General features: G+C 35.5%; 1 protein-coding gene across 1 annotated transcript in view; it reads right to left on the bottom strand.

Moving 5' to 3' along the window:
- Positions 1 to 17747, bottom strand: part of LOC308642813 (lebercilin-like) — a 55283-nt gene extending 37536 nt beyond the window's left edge. Inside the window, 1 exon segment of the mRNA XM_081282179.1 lies at positions 17570 to 17747. The gene's annotated coding sequence lies outside the window, so the exon portion shown is untranslated.
- Positions 17748 to 21105: the final 3358 nt, after the last annotated feature.

The raw sequence follows: 21105 nt of genomic DNA on the forward strand, positions 1-21105 counted from the left end.
GTGAGCACGATAGCCAGACTGAGGGAATCACAGGTGGCGCGGGACTACCGCTCCCACCAGTGCTGACAACTGAGGTCTCTTGCAAGAGCTACCGGGGGCGTGGCTACCGGAGGGCAAGTAAAATTCGCTGAGGATTCTCAGCCCCAAGCTCTACAAACTTAGGGTCTGAGGGAATGGCAAACTGGAAGAGTGTGCCCAGTCGTTCATGAAAACAGGGCTCCCGGGAGCAGCAGACCTGGCGTGTAGTCAATATTGTGGTGAGCGGCACTCATGAGAGGGGCCTGACTAGAGGAAAAGTAGGAAGTGACTAGACACAACAGGAGGCCCTAGGCACTCAGGATTGGAGACTCACACAGTCTGGGAGGAGCTGCTGCACAGTGATTGGTTCCCGCGTATTGACAGGAGAAACTTGGCCTGGTGGGCACAGCACCACCTACTGGAAGAGAAGTTAATCAAACTCTAAGACTACATTTATTATTATTTTTTCTTTTTTTCTTTTCTCTTTTTTTTTTTGATTTGGGTTTTTATTTCATTTTCATTTTTATTTCTTGTTGTTTTTTTAAATTTTTTTTTTACAATTTTTTTAAATTTTTTTTTTTTTATTTCCTATTTTTTTTCTTTTGTCTTTTCATTTCTTTTCAATTATCTTATCCCCCCTTCCTTGAATTCTACCTGCTTACTCTCATTCTCTATAGTGACTTCTTCCCTTCCCTTCTAATACCTTTCCTCCCAAGCATCTAATAAATTTATAGGAGTAAACAGTAACTCAGCAGTCAAACAGAACAAGAAGTAACATGAGCATTTCCAAAAAGCAAGGAAGAAAAGGAGTACAAACAATGCAGGACAGCCTAAATATTCAGGAGGACCTAGAGTCATCAGAAAAATGGTCATATAAAGAACTCAAGGAACACCTTAGACAGATGGAATGGAACCTTAAAGAGGATACAAGACAGCAAATTCAACCAGCGAAAAAACACATTGAGAATGAATTACATAAACAGATAAAAGAAGAAGTTAAGCATCTCTATCAGGAGATAGAGATTATAAAAAATAATCAAACAATAATTCTAGAAATGAAGGAAACGATAAACCAAATTAAAAACTCAATTGAGAGTATCACTAACAGAGTGGAGCAAGTAGAAGCCAGAACGTCAGATAATGAAGACAAAATATATCATCTTGAAAAGAGTCTAGCCAACTCAGAAAGGCTGGTAAAAAATCACGAGAAAAACATCCAAGAGTTATGGGATAAATAAAAAAACCAAACTTACGAGTCATCGGGATAGAAGAAGGTACAGAGATTCAAACCAAGGGAATGAGTAACCTGCTGAATGAAATAATTACAGAAAACTTTCCAGAAATAAAAAAGGAAACAGATATACAAATTGAAGATGCATACAAGACACCAAGCACACAAAATCACAGTAGACCAACGCCAAGACACATTGTTATGAAGATATCCAATATACAGAACAAAGAGAAAATATTAAAAGCTACAAGAGAAAGGAGACAGATTACATTCAGGGGTAAACCAATAAGGTTAACAACGGATTTTGTATCACAGACACTGAAAGCAAGAAGGTCATGGAACAATGTATTTCAAACACTGAAAGACGATGGATGCCAACCAAGAATTCTGTATCCAGCAAAATTAAGCTTCAGGTATGACGATGAAATAAAAATCTTTCATGATAAACAAAAGTTAAAAGAATTTGCAGCCAGAAAACCAGCATTGCAAAGCATTTAGAGCAAAACACTACACGAGGAAGAAATGAAAAACAATAACCAAAACCATCAGTAGGACGTGCCTCGGTAAAGACAGAGGGCGAGGGGAAAGATAATCATGGAGAAACAAACTAAATTTTTTTTAAAAAAGGATAAATAATCAAACATGGATGGAAGTACAAACCATATATCAATAGTAACTCTGAATGTTAATGGCTTAAACTTTCCAATAAAGCGACATAGGCTGGTATCATGGATTAAAAAAACAAATCCAACAATATGCTGCCTCCAGGAGACACATCTGATTGGAAAAGACATACACAGGCTGAAGGTGAAAGGATGGGAAAAATATACCATGTACACAGTCCTCGTAAGCAAGCAGGGGTGGCCATCCTCATATTGAATAATATCGACTTCAAGACTAAGTTAATCAAAAGGGATAAAGAAGGTCATTATATACTGTTAAAAGGAACCATTCACCAACAAGACATAACAATTATCAATATTTATGCACCAAATAATGGTGCTGCGACATTCATAAAACAAATTCTCCTCAAGTTCAATAATCAAATAGACCACAACACAATAATTATGGGTAACTTCAACACACCTCTCTCACCAATGGACAGATCCTCCAAACAAAAGTTGAATAAAGAAACTATAGAACTCAATATCACAATCGATAACCTAGACTTAACTGACATATATAGAATATGTCAACCATCATCAAGTGGATATACTTTTTTCTCAGCAGCACATGGATCCTTCTCAAAAATAGACCATATATTATGCCATAGGGCAACCCTCAGTAAATATAAAGGGGTGGAGATAATACCTTGCATTTTATCTGATTATAATGAAATGAAACTGGAAATCAATGATAAAAGAAGGAAGGAAAAATCCTACATCACATGGAAAATGAACAATATGTTACTGAATGATCAATGGGTTACAGAAGACATAAAGGAGGAAATCAAACAATTCTTAGAGATAAATGAAAATACAGACACAACATATTGGAATCTATGGGACACAATGAAAGTAGTTTTAAGAGGAAAATTCATCGCCTGGTGGTCATTCCTCAAAAAAAGAAAAAAACCAACAAATAAATAAGCTCACACTTCATCTCAAAGCCCTAGAAAAGGAAGAGCAAAACAACAGCAAATGTAGCAGAAGGCAAGAAATAATTAAATTCAGAGCGGAAATCAATGAAATTGAAACAAAAGAAACTATTGAAAAAATTGACAAAACTAAAAGTTGGTTCTTCGAAAAAATAAATAAGATCAACAGACCTTAAGCCATGCTAACGAAGAGAAGAAGAGAGAGAACTCAAATTACTAACATACGGGATGAAAAAGGCAATATCACAACAGATGCTACAGAAATACAGAAGACAATTAGAAATTATTTTGAAAACCTATATTCCAATAAAATAGAAGACAGTGAAGACATCGATAAATTTCTTAACTCATATGCTTTGCCCAGACTGAGTCAGGAGGATACACACAATTTGAAAAGACCAATATCAATGGATGAAATTGAAGAAGCCATCAAAAGACTACCAACCAAGAAAAGCCCAGGACCAGATGGGTATGTAGCAGAGTTTTACAAAAACTTTAAAGAAGAATTAATACCAATACTTTTCAAGTTATTTCAGGAAATAGAAAAAGAGGGAGCTCTTCCAAATTCATTCTATGAGGCCAACATCACCCTGATTCCAAAACCAGACAAAGACACCTCAAAGAATGAAAACTACAGACCAATATCTCTAATGAACCTAGATGCAAAAATCCTCAATAAAATTCTGGCGAATCGAATAGAAAAACACATCAAAAAAATTGTGCACCATGATCAAGTAGGATTCATCCCTGGGATGCAAGGATGGTTCAATATACGGAAATCAATAAATGTTATTCACCACATCAATAGACTTAAAGATAAGAACCATATGATCATCTCGATAGATGCAGAAAAAGCATTTGACAATGTACAGCATCACTTTATGTTCAAAACATTAGAAAAACTAGGGATAACAGGAACTTACCTCGACATTGTAAAAGCAATCTATGCTAAGCCTCAGGCTAGCATCATTCTGAATGGACAAAAGTTAAAGGCATTCCCTCTAAAATCTGGAACAAGACAGGGATGCCCTCTCTCACCTCTTCTGTTCAACATAGTTCTCGAAACACTGGCCAGAGCCATTAGACAGACGAAAGAAATTAAAGGCATAAAAATAGGAAAAGAAGAACTTAAATTATCACTATTTGCGGATGACATGATTCTATACCTAGAAGACCCAAAAGAGTCTACAAAAAAACTACTAGAACTAATAAATGAATTCAGCAAAGTGGCAGGATATAAAATCAACACGCATAAATCAAAGGCATTTCTGTATATCAGCAACAAAACTTCTGAAACGGAAATGAGGAAAAACACTCCATTCACAATATCCTCAAAAAAATAAAATACTTGGGAATCAACCTAACAAAAGAGGTGAAAGACTTATACAATGAAAACTACAGAACCCTAAAAAGAGAATAGAATAAGATCTTAGAAGATGGAAAAATATACCTTGTTCATGGATAGGCAGAACTAACATCATCAAAATGGCGATATTACCAAAAGTTCTCTATAGGTTTAATGCAATGCCAATCAAAATCCCAACGGCATTTCTTGTAGAAATAGATAAAGCAATCATGAAATTCATATGGAATAATAAAAGACCCAGAATAGCAAAAGCAATTCTAAGCAGGAAGTGTGAATCAGGTGGTATACCAGATTTCAAACTATATTACAGAGCAATAGTGACAAAAACAGCATGGTACTGGTACCAAAACAGGCGGGTGGACCAATGGTATAGAATAGAGGACACAGAGACTAATCCACAAAGTTACAACTATCTTATATTTGATAAAGGGGCTAAAAACATGCAATGGAGGAAGGATAGCATCTTCAACAAAGGGTGTTGGGAAAACTGGAAATCCATATGCAACAAAATGAAACTGAATCCCCTTCTCTTGCCATGCACAAAAGTTAACTCAAAATGGATCAAGGACCTTGATATCAAATCAGAGACTCTGCGTCTGATAGAAGAAAAAGTTGGCTCCGATCTACATATTGTGGGGTTGGGCTCCAAATTCCTTAATAGGACACCCATAGCACAAAAGTGTTAATAACAAGAATCAACAAATGGGACTTACTTAAACTGAAAAGTTTTTTCTCAGCAAGAGAAACAATAAGAGAGGTAAATAGGGAGCCTACATCCTGGGAACAAATTTTTACTCCTCACACTTCAGATAGAGCCCTAATATCCAGAGTATACAAAGAACTCAAAAAATTAGACAATAAGATAACAAATAACCCAATCAACAGATGGGCCAAGGACCTGAACAGACACTTCTCAGAGGAGGACATACAATCAATCAACAAGTACATGAAAAAATGCTCACCATCTCTAGCAGTCAGAGAAATGCAAATCAAAACCACCCTAAGATACCATCTCACTCCAGTAAGATTGGCAGCCACTATGAAGCCAAACAACAACAAGTGCTGGCGAGGATGTGGGGAAAAGGGTTCTCTTCTACATTGCTGGTGGGACTGCAAATTAGTGCGGCCAATTTGGAAAGCAGTATGGAGATTCCTGGGAAAGCTGGGAATGGAACCACCATTTGACCCAGCTATTGCCCTTCTCGGACTATTCCCTGAAGACCTTAAAAGAGCGCACTACAGGGATACTGCCACATCGATGTTCATAGCAGCAGAATTCACAATAGCTAGACTATGGAACCAATCCAGATGCCCTTCAATAGATGAATGGATAAAAAAAATGTGGCATTTATACACCATGGAGTATTACGCAGCATTAAAAAATGATAAAATTGTGGAATTTGCAGGGAAATGGATGGCACTAGAGCAGATTATGCTAAGTGAAGCTAGCCAAACCCTAAAAAACAAATGCCAAATGTCTTCTTTGATATAATGAGAGCAACTAAGAACAGAGCAGGGAGGAAGAGTAGGAGGAAAAGATTAACATTAAACAGAGACATGAGATGGGAGGGAAAGGGAGAGAAAAGGGAAATTGCATGGAAATGAAGGGAGACCCTCATTGCTATAAAAAATTACATATAAGAGGTTGTGAGGGGAATGGGAAAATAAACAAGGAGAGAAATGAATTACAGTAGATGGGGCAGAGAGAGAGGAGGGGAGGGGAGGGGAGGGGGGATAGTAGAGGATAGGAAACGTAGCAGAATATGACAGTTACTAATAGGGCATTATGTAAAAATGTGGATGTGTAACTGATATGATTCTGCAATCTGTATTTGGGGTAAAAATGGTAGTTCATAACCCACTTTAATTTATGAAATATGATATGTCAAGAGCTTTGTAATGTTTGAACAACCAATAAAAAAAGATTAAAAAAAAAATCTTCAAGAGAAAAGTACCAAGGCACATTTAAAGACAAACCCATTAAACAAACACAAATTACTTAGTAGAAATTCTGTAGGCCAGGAGAGTATGGGATGAGGTATTATGAATTCTGAAAGAAAACAAGTGCCAATCAAGAGGTTATAGTCAGCAAGATTATCTATCTTTCAGAATCAAAGGATTAATAAGGACCTTCCAAGATAAGCCTAAACTAAGGGCATTTATGTCAAGACCAGCATTAGATAACAGCAAATCCTACACTCAAAAAAGGAAGAAAGATAAATATAATCACAGAGTATAGGAAAGGATAAATATAACCAGAATATCAGACATGCAAATGAAACAGGAAAGATTAAAACTTATCAATATAGTACACTATCAAACTTCTAAAGAGAAAAAAAAAGAACATACAATATTTAAAACAACCACAAGAAAAACAATGAAATAACAAGTACATACCTTTCAATAATAACCCTGAATATAAGTGGCCTTAATTCTCCAATTAAAAGATGCAGATTTGTTGAGTAGATTAAAAAACAAGACCAAACAATAAATTCACCTCTTCTGCAAAGACATACACAGACTGAAAGTGAAAGGCTAGAAAATAAAATCCAAAGTAAATGAAATACAAAAGCAAGCAGGAGTAGCTATTTTTATATCTAATAAGATACACTTTAGGACAAAATTAAGGGAGACAAAGAAAGTCGTTACATGTTAATCAATGGAATAATTCATCAAAAAGATATAATGATTATAAATACACATGCACCAAACATTAGAGCACCTAATTTCATATAACAAACACTACATAAATGAACAAATTGTTCCCAATACAATAGTGGTTAACTTCAATACCCTAGTCTTATTAACAGATCATCCAGACAAAAAAATCAACAAAGAAACATCAGAGATAAATTATACTATAAGTAAACTGGACTTAAAAGACATCTACAGAACATTCCATCCAACAGCTACCAAATATACATTCTTTTCATTAGTACATTTAACACTGCCTCCAATAGAACATATATTAGCTCACAAAGCAAGTCTTAACAAATTCAAAAACTTGAAACAAATAATTTCTGTATCTTATCTGATTACAATGGAATTAAACTAGAAATCAACACCAAGAGAAACTGCAGAAATGATACAATACATAGAGACTAAACACACTATTAAATGAACATTGAGTTGTTTAAGAAATCAGAAGGGAAATTTAAATACCTCTTGAATCAAATCAAAATGGAAATCCAACATATCAAAACATGTGGAATACAGAGAAAGGAGTATCGAGAAGAAAGTTCATAGTGATGAATGCTTTAGTGGAAAAATAAAAAGAGACCTCAGATAAATAACCTACTAAAGAATTTCAAGGTCTTAAGAATACACTAAATCCAAAATCAGTAGAAGGGAAGAAATAATAAAGATCAGAGAAAGAATAAAATAAATAAAATAGAGGCCAAAAGAGCAATACAAAGGATCAATGAAATAGGTTGGTTCTTTCAAAAGACAAACAAAATTTACAAACCTTTGGCAAAACTAACCAAAAGAAAAAAGGATATCAAATAAATAAAATCAGAGGTTAAAAAAAGAAAATAGTATTACAGACACCATTGAAACTCAAAAGATCATTAGGGAATATTGTAAAAAAAAAAAAAAAAAAAAAAAAAAAAAAAAAAAAAACCCTCTATGATAAAAAAAACTAGAAAATCCAGAGAAAACAGACACATTTCTGGATACATATGATCTACCAAAATTGAACCAAGAGTGTGTGTGTGTGTGTATGTGTGTATATGTGTGTGTATATATATATATATATATATGTGTATGTGTGTATATATATATACACATATACACACATACACATATATATATATATATACACACATATACACACATACACACACACACACACATATGTATATATATTTAAGTATACATATATATACATATGTGTGTGTGTGTGTGTGTGTATATATATATATATATATATATATATATACATAAATTAAGTATACCAATAGCTAATGAGATTGAGTCATTAAAAAAAGTCTCCCAATGAAGAAAAGCCCAGGACCCAATGAATTCACTGCTAAATCTCATCAGATTTTTAAAAAACAGCAATGTTTCTCAAACTATCCATAAAATGAAGAAAGGAATCCTTTTTAAACTCATTCTCTGAAGCCAGTATTACCTGCTACAAAAACCTTGTAAGGACATAAATAAATAAATAAAACGACACACCAGGGGCTGGAGTTGTGGCTCAGTGGAACAATCATGGAGCACTTGTAAGGCCCTGGGTTTGATCCTCTGTGGGGACAAGTGCATGGAGTGCTGCATACTTGGCATACGTTAAGGGCTCTAAGTGGTAGAACACTCCCCTCATGCTAGGCATGTGAGTGGCAGGCTGCTTACCCCCGAAGGCACATTATCATATCATTATCATTAATTATATTACCCCGAAGACACAGCCCTGGAGGTGAGGCCATGTGTTGAAGTTCCTGTGCTTGCTCCACAGCCCACTCCTTAGCTGGTCGCTGCAAGAACAGTTAGCAGAAATTGCATTGGTGGCTGCCTATAATCTGCTTAACTACTGCCTGAGTATATATACACGATAACTGTGCAGTAAAATCAGACCTGCTTCCTGCTTGGTCTCCAGAGGTCTTGATTAGGGACTCTACAGCCACACTGTCCTTTACTCTGTTCCACAGACCTCCTTGCTGGACGAGAGCGAGCCCCACAATCCTCAAAACCCCATAAAAATAAATAAATAAAATAAAGGTATTGTGTCTAACTACAACTAAAAAAAAAAAAAAAATGAAAAAAAAAAAACTACAGACCACCATCTCTGATGAACACAGATATAAAACTTCTCAATAAAATACTTACAAATAGAATTCAATAGCACATACCAAAAAGATCATATATAACATGATCAACTTGGTTTCATTCTAGAGATGCAATGATGGTTCAACATATTGTTCAATAAACATAATAGAGCACATAAAGAGAATGAAGGGAAAATATCACTTGATGATATCATTCGATGAAAAATCTCAATTGGCAACATTTCAAAGGCAGAAATAGTCTTTAACAGAACAATACATTCCTCCACGGTAAAACACCTGAATAAAGTAGGTATAGAATGATCAAACCTCAATATAATTAATGATATATATGACAAAGCCATAGCCAAAATCATACTGAATGGGGAAAAACTAAAAGCATTTCCTCTAAGATCAGGATCAAGACAAGGGTACCCACTCTTACCACTCTTTTTCAATATAGTACTGGAAATTTAGACTAAGCAATCACTAACAGAAAGAAAAAAATGCATATAAATAGGAAAGGAAGTCAAATAATCCCAGTTTACTAAAATGATTCTATATGTAGAAAATCTTTAACGCTTTACCAAAAGACTTTTAGAACTAATAAAGTCAGTAAAATAGCAATTTAAAATCAACACAAAACATCAGCAGCTTTTCTATACATCAATAATCAACTCACTGAGAAAGAAATCAGGCAAGTAAATCATTCACAACAGTCACAAAACAATAATAATAATATTACATTATTACATATGTGTGTGCATTTATGTGTATATACATGTGTAAATATATATTATATGGAAACTAAATAAAAGATAACTTGAAAATAGAGGCAATTTAGGTATTAGGAAGGGTACTCGTAGGAGGGGAGTGAGTAGAGAAGGTAGAAGGGAAGGTGAACATTATCAATGCACTGTTATACACGTGTATGGAAATGCCATACAGAAACTCATTAATTTGGAAAATAAATGTGTTAGTAAAATAAAATTTTGCATTTTATTATTTATACATCATTTATATGTGAAATATAATACAAAAATAAAATTTACCACTCTATTAAAAATTAAAAGTAAATTAATGGAAAAAATAAGTCATTCTGTTCATATTTGCATAACAGAAGATTTATTCCATCTAAATCAGAGCAGTTTTTAATGTCAATGGGAAGAATCCATAATACACTCTTTTTTCTCCTCCTCCCAAATATATCTACAGTTACACAACAACAAAAAAAGGAAATGTACGTTGTCCCATTATCCAAGTCCCATTCCCTAAGAAAGGCATTTTAATGGCTTATACTTTTATGCTTACAGTAGTTTCCCCTTCATTAATGGTTTTGTTTTCCATAGTTTCAGTTACCCATGGTCAACTGGGTCTAAAAATATTAAGCAGCAAATTCCAGAAATAAATAATTCATATGTTCTAAATATTGTTGATTATTCAAGATTGTGGATTAGAGGAAGGCTGCATTTCCATTTGCTCCATGGATTGGGATTCAAGTAGTAGGAGTACTACTTCTTATCGAGGCGGGTGAAAGCAGAAATTCACTGAAATTCAATACTGGATATCAGAGTATCTTAGAGACTCAGAAATTTGCATGCACTGAACAAAGTACAAGAGAGAGTACGTTGGAACCAAGCTGGTTACAGTGGTGGTGGCAGCACTGGGTCACCACTGAGGGGAGGGAAAACAAACACAACAAACATGGGATGAAAAAACTTGTAGAAAAGAAAAGTGGCCTGAATATAGCAGATTCAGAGGCTGCACAGCAAATGGTATTTGAAAAGTGCTCTGGGTTTCTTAACTGGCAAGCAAAGAACTGAAGCCAGGAGCCATCTTGAGGAGGCCATACTGCAATTTGCTGCTGCAAAAGCCCAGGAAATCAAAGCAAATACTGCCATACTTTCCCAGCAAGTGCCTACATAATTGAAACAGGCACAGATAAGATTGTACCTAGGGGAATTCAAATCACAGATACAGAGGGGAGTACAACTTACTTCGCTTTTGAGTCAAGCAGCTCATGTGACCTGCTAAAAAGGGTCAAGAAACTGAACAGGTGGGCATGGAAACATTTTGGGACTAAGCCTGGAAAACTGTATTCATTGATGTAGACTACGGCTCCCCTACCCTTTGAGTAGAATTCTTAGGAGGCTTCTAAAATCCAGATTTCCAGCAGAGATCAGGATTTGCCTAGCCTTAGGGACAGAGCAGACACCACCACCCAACGAAGTCCCAGAGGCCTGATTACTGCTATACTCCAGGCGCTGAAATTCCCCACTTAGAAATCCACCAGCAATTTCTACCCTGCAAGTACACTGATTTGGTCTGTCTAGACAAAACTCCAATTGACACTACTTTCCATTCCATCCTACCTTCCCTGGTAAGAAGGGAAGCTAAGAGTGACTTCGACTAGCCTCAGTTATAGGCCATTGCAGATGACAGCTCAGTGAGCAACACAATAAGAGGAAGGGTTTAACAACCCCAGCCCTTGCTTTAAGTGGTATATAGCCCAAGACAAAATGAAAAGAAGGGGGCTGGGGATATAGCTCAGTTGGAAGTGTGCTTGCCTCACATACACAAGTCACCGGGTTCAATCCCCAGCACCACAAAAAAAGAAAGAAAAGAAAAGAAAAGAAGGGCAGTTGAGCATAGGCAGTTACTATTCATCCTTGTTAACACTTTCAACCACCTCAATGGATACAATTCTTTCATTTTTCATTAAGAATCTTGTGTGTGTTTATTGTACAGATTGATTCATGAATATATGGTTCATGGATCATACACATACACATATTTGTTTCTTTTCTCATTTTTAGCACTTTTTATTTAAAACTTATTTTTCTTTGTATTGTCTTTTGAGCATTAGAATGTTTGTTTTTTGTTTCTCTTATTCTTTCTTTCCTTCTCCCTTAATAGACAAATTCTCTTGTTTTCTCTCTTTTACTTGTTTCTTTCATTTTTTTCCTCCTTCTCATTTATAGCAATCCCTTGCTACATCACTTTGCTTTCTCTCTCTTCACATTTTGAACATTCAAGTCAGTACAGGATATGAATGAGAAATTCAAAAAGGAGATAAGAGATACTGAAAAAGAACCAAACAGAAATCTTAGAAATGCAAGACAATAAATCAAATAAAAATGTTCAGTTGAAAGTCTCTCTAATGATACAGCAGATCATGCTAAACACAGAATCTCAATGCTAGAAGACAATGTGACTGATCTTGAACATTCAGACAGTATTAAAGAAAAGAAAAAAGTAACCAAGACCAGAATATAGAACAACTGAGACAATATTAAGAGACCAGATTAAAGAATCACTGGAATCAAAGAGAGGTATGAGATGCAGACTAATGGAATGGATAACCTTTTTAGAATTTTCAAACCTTGTGAATGAGATGGATATCCAAATACAGAATGCATTAACACCCTAGACAAGATCAAAAAAGAACTGATTCACAACATAGTATAATTAAAATAAATGCCTAACACAGGAACAAGAATAGAATTTTAAATGCCTCAAGAGAAAAACATCAAGTAACATTAACTACTTCTCTTTCTTAACACAAACTCTAAAATCCATAAAGGTTTAGAATGATGTGTTCCAAGTCATAAAAGAAAATAACTATCAACCAAAATTGCAATATCTAGCAAAGTTATCTTTGAAATAAAAAAGGAAATAAAAACCACCCAAGATAAGCAGAAAACGTTTCATTTTTCTTTTAATACGGAAACTTGTATTTTTTCTGATAATTGACCTCTATTATTTCCACTGTTTTGAAACTTCTGCTGGTTAAATAACAGACCTTCTCTCTTCATCTTTTTGATCTATTTTCAAAGAATTTTAACTTGGTTTATCCTCATAACCATCATTTTTTAAAAACTGTGCTACTAGACATAGTGGCACACACCTACAACTCCAGTAACTTGGGAGGCAAAGCCAGAAGGATCACAAAATTCAAGGCTAACTTCAGCAACTTAGCAAGACCTTTTCTCAAAATTAAAACTATAAAGGTCTGGAGATGTAGTTCAGTGGTAAAGCACTCAAGACCAAGTCCAATGCCCAGTACCAAAATAAATGAATGAATAAGTAAAAATAAAAACTGCGCCAACATTTTCACTTCAAAGAACTCTCCTTTCTGATTTTAAAATAATTACTTTGTTCTTGCTTTATTGAGGCAATATATTTTCATTTCTGAGAATAGTAAACATGCACTTTCCTGTTTGTCTCTACTAATTTGAGGATTCTTTTACATAGTGTCAGTTTCTTCTGTTTATCATAGGCTTTTTATTTATACACTATTAATTTTATTTCTTTGAAAAGAATTCTTCGTTGGCCATTTGTTTTATTTAGCTTTTTTTGGTGCTGTGACCTTAAAACCTAACACAAACAATTTTAGAGGAGGAAAAGTTTATTTGGAACACAAGGTTTCAGGTCTCAGTCCACAGCCAGCCAGCTCCATTGCTCTGGGTCCTAGGTGAGATGGAACATAATGGCAGAAGAGTGTGGTAGAGGAAAGCAGCTAAAGACATGGCACCTGGAAGCCTACCTCTCCCAACTAGTCCCCACTTCCTAAAGTTTCCACCACATCTCAAGAGTACCACCAGCTAGGGACCGAGCCAACACAGGGGCTTGTGAGAGATACTCCAGATTCAACCCATATCACCCTCCCCTTCTTAAAACATTCTCTTTTCTTAGTTTTCATAGCCATCTGCTTTTTTGGTTTTCTTACTACCCCACTGTTCCTGTTCTCTAAATGCTAGAATACCCTTGGCACCACACACTTGCCCTCTTTATGTACACTCTCTCTTAGGTGATCACATCTAAATCTGACTTCCAGACTGATATATCCACCTTCCTATTTGACAAATCATTTCAAATTTACATTTTCAAAACTCAAATGGCCATCTGTCTCCTTTCTACCCCAACTCTTCCCTATCTCATTAAGTAGCATCTCCATCTACTTAATTACTCACGTCACAAATTTAGGATCATGCTGGATTTCTTTTTCCCCTCACATAATATACCAAGTCATCCACAAATCCTGGTGGTTTAATCTCCAAAATATATTCCAGATCTGACTATTTCTTACCATTTAAACTGCTAGAGGCCAAGTCTGAGTTATCATCTTTTCTCACTTGCAATTCTGCTATAGCCTCCTGATACCATGCTTTCAAGCTTCAATTTCCAGCCAGTTCTTTGCACAGCAGTCAGAAAATGCAACTTGAAACAGATCAGATAGCACTGTTCTCCTGCTTAATATACTTCAATGGCCCCCTAAGGCCATAAGATTCCTTGAGGTCTACAAATTTTTATAAGATTCAGCACTTCTGCCTCCTCCTCCACCCTTATCTCATGCTACTCCTCCCATCTCTCCTTTCAAGCAAGATGATCTTCTGTGCTTCCAACATGCCAAGCCTCTGTACATGCTGCACCCTCTACCTAGAATTTCAAAGGTGGCTCCTTCTCTTATTCCTTTTCTCAACACAAATGCTACCTTCTCAAAATCAGCGCCACTTGCATGTCTATTAAACTGAGTTCATTAACTCTATCCTATTACTCAGTTTTGTTTTCTTCATAGACCTGTCACCACTACAAATCATCTTACATTTATAATCTTACCAGTCCTACTAAATGTGAGACCCATGCAAACAGAAATCATGTCATTATCATTACCATGATAATGACACCACTACGCATTATTTGTCAAAAGAATGGTTATTCCATAATGCTTTTCCAAACAGGATATCAACAGTTTAATTTAATAAAATTTACCTTTTTTGTTTTAAAGGAAATGTTAAATTTTCCCTCTTTCAAAATAATTGCCCAAGACATAAATAAATCTCTAAAATTCCTGAGAGAAAAGTTAGCAAATCAAATTTTTGCTCAGAAACTCTGCCATCATTAAGTTGGAATATTTTTTCTGGACATAAATAACGAGAGACCTAACAGGGATTCAGAATGATAAATTTTAGCTGCATTTATATTAATAATTTCTACTTGACTAATAAAATCTAGTTATATTATTAAATGAATTTTTTCTCTGAAAAGAAAAAGAATTATCTAGGTTAACAGGTAGCACACTGAAGATTTATACACTGTGTAGTTCTCCAACTAATTAAACCTAATTCACTGTGACCAGGATTGAATCAGTAATTAGTTATTTATCTGTTTTTCCTATTGATGTGTGGCTGAGTGGGGGTTAGGTAATGTAGCTTCTTTTCTAAAACTGGCCTAGAGTGTTACTACAGCAGTGATACAAAACTGTCAAATCTAATATTTGTCACTTTTTTATCCCAAAATAAACTCCTTTTTAAAAAAATCTCAAGCAATATAGATTACACCTAACAGGTCAGGAAAATAAAGATTAACAAAAATTCTTTCAGTGCTAGAATGTTTCCTTTAGATTCAGTCTCAAATGAAACAAAGTAAACCTACAGTATATAATATCATAATCATATCTTATTTACATGATTCAAAGAAAGGCTTTTGATTTTTTAAGGTTTTTTTTTTTTTCATTTTAAGAGGGGAAACTGCATACAACAAAGAATTCTTAATATCTTGACATATTCCTATGCTAAGTTTCTTTATATGAAACACTGTTGCCTAGCTACCTTTGCTTTTGGTAAAAGAGCTTACCCAAAAGGCAGCTGGTGAGTAAAATGAAAATAAACTAAAAGAAAGATACAAACAAGGAGTTCTCTTTCCCCCAAAACAAAAGGAAGTTTCTACAGATGAGATAAAGGTAAAAACTATATTGCTACATTAAAACTATAACTGCTTATTCTACAAAACAGAAAAGATTAAGAAACAAATAAACCAAGTAAAGTTTTCTCATTTCTTTATTTACATGTTCCTTCATATTTATAAACAATCTTCTTGTCCTACTACATTTATCTTCACAATAACTACTCTTCCTTAAAAATCAAACTATGTTAAAATAAAACTTTGTAAAACATCTAAAAAATTAAAACTCTGTGTAGATTTTAAGTATGACTTTAAATAGCGTCAGTCAGATCATGGTAAATGCTAGATTTAAAATTTAAGGTATTATCAGTTTCTTTTAAACAGCATTTTGAAATAACGGGTCAAATGAAAGCATCTTTGCTGCAGTATGTATTCTTAGAGTTTAGTCAGTCAAATGAAGTTATCACAAAACCTCCCTTCATTCAAACATAAAACATTTGCTTACAACCTAAACTACACATGAAGTGGAAATACCAAATGAGTAAGATGATGATGATTCTTCTTCTTCTTCTTCTTTCTTTTTTTAATTATACATGGGCACAATATCTTTGTTTAGTTATTTTTATGTAGTGCTGAGGGTAGAACCTAGTGTCTCACATATGTGAGGCAAGCACTCTGTCACTGAGCCACAACCCCAGCCCTATACTTCTGCTGTACTCCCATTAAGAAACTCTTGCCAAGAAGAGAAAGATAAAGTAACAGAGTATAAGAACTTATGATGTAAAAGGAAGTATAAGCGGCTAAGTAAACACAGAACCAAGATAAAAGAAAACTTTTGGAAGCTTTCCACAGGAAATAATACCTAAATTGAGTCTCAGGGTATTAGTAGAAGTTATGCATAAATGTAACTTTAGGGGACAGGCTGTAAATTTTAGGGGAATGGGTGTTTAATGAGGTTAGTAAAAGAAAGTAGTAGGTAAGGGAAGACCTTGTTTCTACAAGAGGAAGCAGCATATGCAAAACTTAAAGGCATAAGGAAACCACAGTATATTATCAAGCTGCAAATAGTTTACAATTCTGTTGTCTAATACTGTGACTACTAAGCACTTGAAATGTAGCTCATCAGAATTGAGATATGCTGTAAAAGTTAGTAACGTATTACTAATCAATGTCAGTATCTGTTCCAGGCCACAGAGTAAATAAAAGAGGGATTTAAATTCAGGTGAACAGAACCAGTTAAAACAATGTACCCAGGTTCATTCAACATACATAACACAAGGCTGAGTGTCCACTTCAATTAACTTACGCCAAAAGGCATAGTTTTTGCTATCTTCCTTTTATCCCATCCCTGAATGATGTTTTAAAATTTCACAACCTAGACAACAGTGCCTTTCCACTCCAATCATGGTCTAATAACAATAAACCTGTTATCCCCGAGGTACCAAAAGTCTCCCCCTTCTTGGTACCGTCCCTTCTGAACCATCTTGAGTCTCTACAGGCCTCCTGGGTTTTGTTTATTGCTAATAACTTTAGTCGCTTTTTTAGATCTGCTTGCTTCCTTCTCTTCCCAACAACTAAACCTGCCTTTTCCAATTCTTTCTCCTCCTAATTTGCCAGTTCCCCATCTGCCTGTCAGCCTCTTCTCCTCCCAACTCTCCCAGCTGCCGAGATTATTCTCTTACGACTTTCTTCTCCCCCAGGTCCCCAAATCCTCCCTCATCCCTAATCCTTTCAAACCCCCTGCTGTAATAATTCCGCTTGCAATCCCATCCTCAAGCGTCTGGTGGTCAGCTTCCCCTCCGCCCAACCCGTCTCTCCTCGCACCCGGGCCTACCCCGGTCTCCACGCCCTCCCCAAACCCAACCCTCCTCGGCTCCTCAGGAGACCAACGCGGCGTCCCGCCTCCTTGCCTGCCTTCTCTGGACCGAATTCCTAGGCGGGACCCCGGCGTCTAGCCGCCAAAGTGCGGGTGCCAGGCTCCTGCGGAAGCTGCGGGTGAGTGCCGCGGTTGCCGGGGTGCGGGAAGTTTGAACACTGGGAAGGGGTAGGGGCGGGGACGGCGGCTCCAGGGTGGCAGCGGTAAGGCGACTTAGGCTCCAGGGTAACGGAGGCGGAGGCCCAGACTGCACCGCGGGATTCCCTCAGCCAATGATGCTTCTCGCCGGGTTCCCATTGGCCTCTCTTTCCAGATGGCCTTTTCTATTGGTTTCAGTGAAATTGGAAGGCGGGACGACGAATGCGACAGAAGACGGCTATTGGTCGATCACTCTAGCTGTAACAGCGCTCGCGAAGGAGGGTGTTCGCCGCGAAGCTCCTTGCGCTTGAGGGGCGTAGGGGTCTGTGCTTCGGGAAGCGCTACTGCGAAGCTTTTCGGGCCCTTTGTGATGGGGGAAGAACGCCCGCGGAGGGAAATAGCATTCGTGAAATGAAATGTAAAATTGGCGACTGCCTAATTAAAAAGCATTGGAAATAGCGTGGTTTTAAATGAGGCAGGAAAAAAATTATAAGTGGCTAGTACTTCTCGGTCTCTTTGCTGATTTTCTTTTTCCTGATTTTCAGAAGCATTTGAGGTTGGTGTATTAATGCTCCTGTGGCAAGGTTTGGGCCTTCGTCAATGACGAACATGCCTTAAATTTGGCTTTTTAGGTTGTGAAACAGGTTTGCAGTGGAACGGTTTTTGAAATACACTTGCACACACTGCTTTTTAAAGGAAGTGTACTAAAGTGCATGTTAGTAGCCTAAGACTTGTTCTATGCTGTATTTTCCCCTTTAAACGTCAGCGGTGCTTTAAAAAGCATGAAGTACAGAAGGTAGGAAACAATAAAAAGAAAATCCTCTTAAGGATTTTAAATCTCTCTAAGCCTTCTCATCAAGATGATTTAACCCCATACTCTGCTGCTTTTGCAGTTCATTTCTCACTGGATTTTTACCTGCAGAAAATCTAATTCTGGAGTGTAAATGAGTTCTAATCAATCTTCTGACTATTAAATGTGGTAATTAAATATGGTAATTTCTTGCGTCTCCGTTTTTTCCACCTGTGCACTATTTCAGAGATTTCATTTTATCCTGTCAATATATTTTGCTTCAAGTTACAGACTAACCCACCTAAACAACACTGTAATTAAATCTAATTTTCATTATACACAACGTATCTGTATAAGATCACAATCGACTGTTAGTGAAAATAAAATGAGCAATCTCTAAAATTGCGCTGAAACATTTTTCATCAGTTAATCTATCTCCTAATACTCTTTGTTAAAATAGCTTGCTGGTTATTATTGACTCTAGTAGTACTGGATAGTTGATTAAATGTCTTAGTGTATTGCTTTTAAAGGAAGTTGCTGGGTGAAATCGAGAAACATACTATATTTGTGTGGACAAATGAATGACTATCACAGAGTCAAATAGGGATTGCAGGCACTCAAGGACAACTAAAACTGAAACTAACCATCTATTCAGCGCTTAGAATATTACAGGCTGTGCAATCTCATTCCATCTTCATCCGTGGTTCTAGACAGGTATTGTTAGTCTTTGTTTATACTCGAGAAAACAGAAATTTAGAAGGTGGAGCAGCAGATAAGTGGTAACAGTAGGATACAAACCCAGTCAAATTCAAAATCCATCAGTTTCAAATATTAGCACCTGAAGTATCTTTTACCTACAGGTTAAAGGAATTACTGGTAAGCAAGAAAATATCTAAAAGGCCAACCCATCTCCACAAAATCATGTAATTGTAACATATTTTAGACATCCTTTCAACATGCAATTTTATTCATCCTATCATATTAAAAATAACAGTGACTTTATCTGATCTTGAAAAAAATTTTAAACTTCCAGAAATAAAAATAACAGTTTATTGAATTAACTTTTAAATTATCCCTAAGTATGTGATACCAACTTAAAAAGTTTTTACATGCCAGGTGCACTGGCACACACCTATAATCTCCAGCAGGAGTCTGGGAGTCAGCCTCAGCAATGGCAAGGCATCTCTAAATAAAATACAAAATAGGGCTGGGGATGTGGCTCAGTAGTCCAGTACCCCTGAGTTCAATCCCTGGTACTCCTCCCCCCTAAAAAAAAAAAAAAAAAAAAAAAAAAAAAAAAAAAAAAAAAAAAAAAAAAAAGTTTTTACATGTTGTTATATAGTTTTCATGTAAATCATTTTTTATGGGACTAGAATTTTCTCAGATTATGTGATTTGCCATTTCATTTCACTACATTCTACATAAGATTCTTATTTTCATAAAAGAAAAAAGAAAGCTAACAAAACCACATTTTTACATTTCTATCACTTGAAATTATCTTTAACAGGAATGTCTTCTTATTGTTAATAGGCAGAGTAATAAGTAGTTTTTCCACCTATAGACCATCCAGAATTACAAGGACCATAGTTTTTAAAGGCAAGACATACTATATATAATATGTTGAAAAGCACACAAATCTAATTATTAAGTTCAGTTGTCCATTTAATACCATTCTTTTTTAAAAAAAAATCAGTGTCAATTTTCTATGTTTCACATAAATGTGATGAATAATAAAATTAAACAATTTAAATCTCACTTTCACTCTTGGTGTGAGATTATTTATTAATAGATGATAGGTAAATAATAGGTTGTTAGCATATAATATTAACTTTTAAACAGTACTAACATTCCAGGTATATAAAAGAAATTGAATGGATTAGGAAAAATTGAGTTGGGTATACACTGCAGTGTAACTGGAGACCTAGAAATTGAACTGTTTTTACAAAAGCAAACTTAGTCTAATTTGATTGTTATTATTTGTCTTTGCGGTATAGAACGATAATGCTATTTGATTATTGTTGTTTAAAAGATAAATTTTTAAAATGCTTGATGAAATTTTGGAGTTATTTTGTTGGTAAAGAAGTTAAACCATTGAGATTATTTACTAGTAGTTTTTATATAACTGGATGATAAATCAATAATATATGAATCTCATGATTTTTTTAATTTGGGGTACTTCTGCTTTTGTCTTACATAAAAAAACTTGTTTTCAGAATCTGTTTCTCCACAATTACGTCTTTAAGTAGATTGCCTATAGATCAAATCCTACCTCCAAAGCAGTAGGAATAACACTAAGGGAAACTATGGCAGTTCTATTTGTTTTTTTTTTTTTTTTTTGAAGAAAATAACAACTTTTATTTATTTTTTAAAGGCATTTTTGATTAACATGTCTTATTTTATATATATATATATATATATATATATATATATATATATGGGGTATAATATGATATGTTTTATATATATATAAATGGGGTACAATATGATATGTTTACCCATGCATACAGGATGCAGTGATCAAATTAGAGTAATTAGCCTCCTGATTGTTTCTTCATATTTCCAGGCATTGAACGGCTTTCTTCTAGATCTTTCTGAAGTATGTGATGGGCCAGCCATCCCTCTGTGCTGTGGAGCTGGGGCTC

The sequence above is a fragment of the Spermophilus citellus genome, assembly GCF_964194105.1.
Source record: "Spermophilus citellus genome assembly, chromosome: 1".
NCBI classification, from domain to species: domain Eukaryota; kingdom Metazoa; phylum Chordata; class Mammalia; order Rodentia; family Sciuridae; genus Spermophilus; species Spermophilus citellus.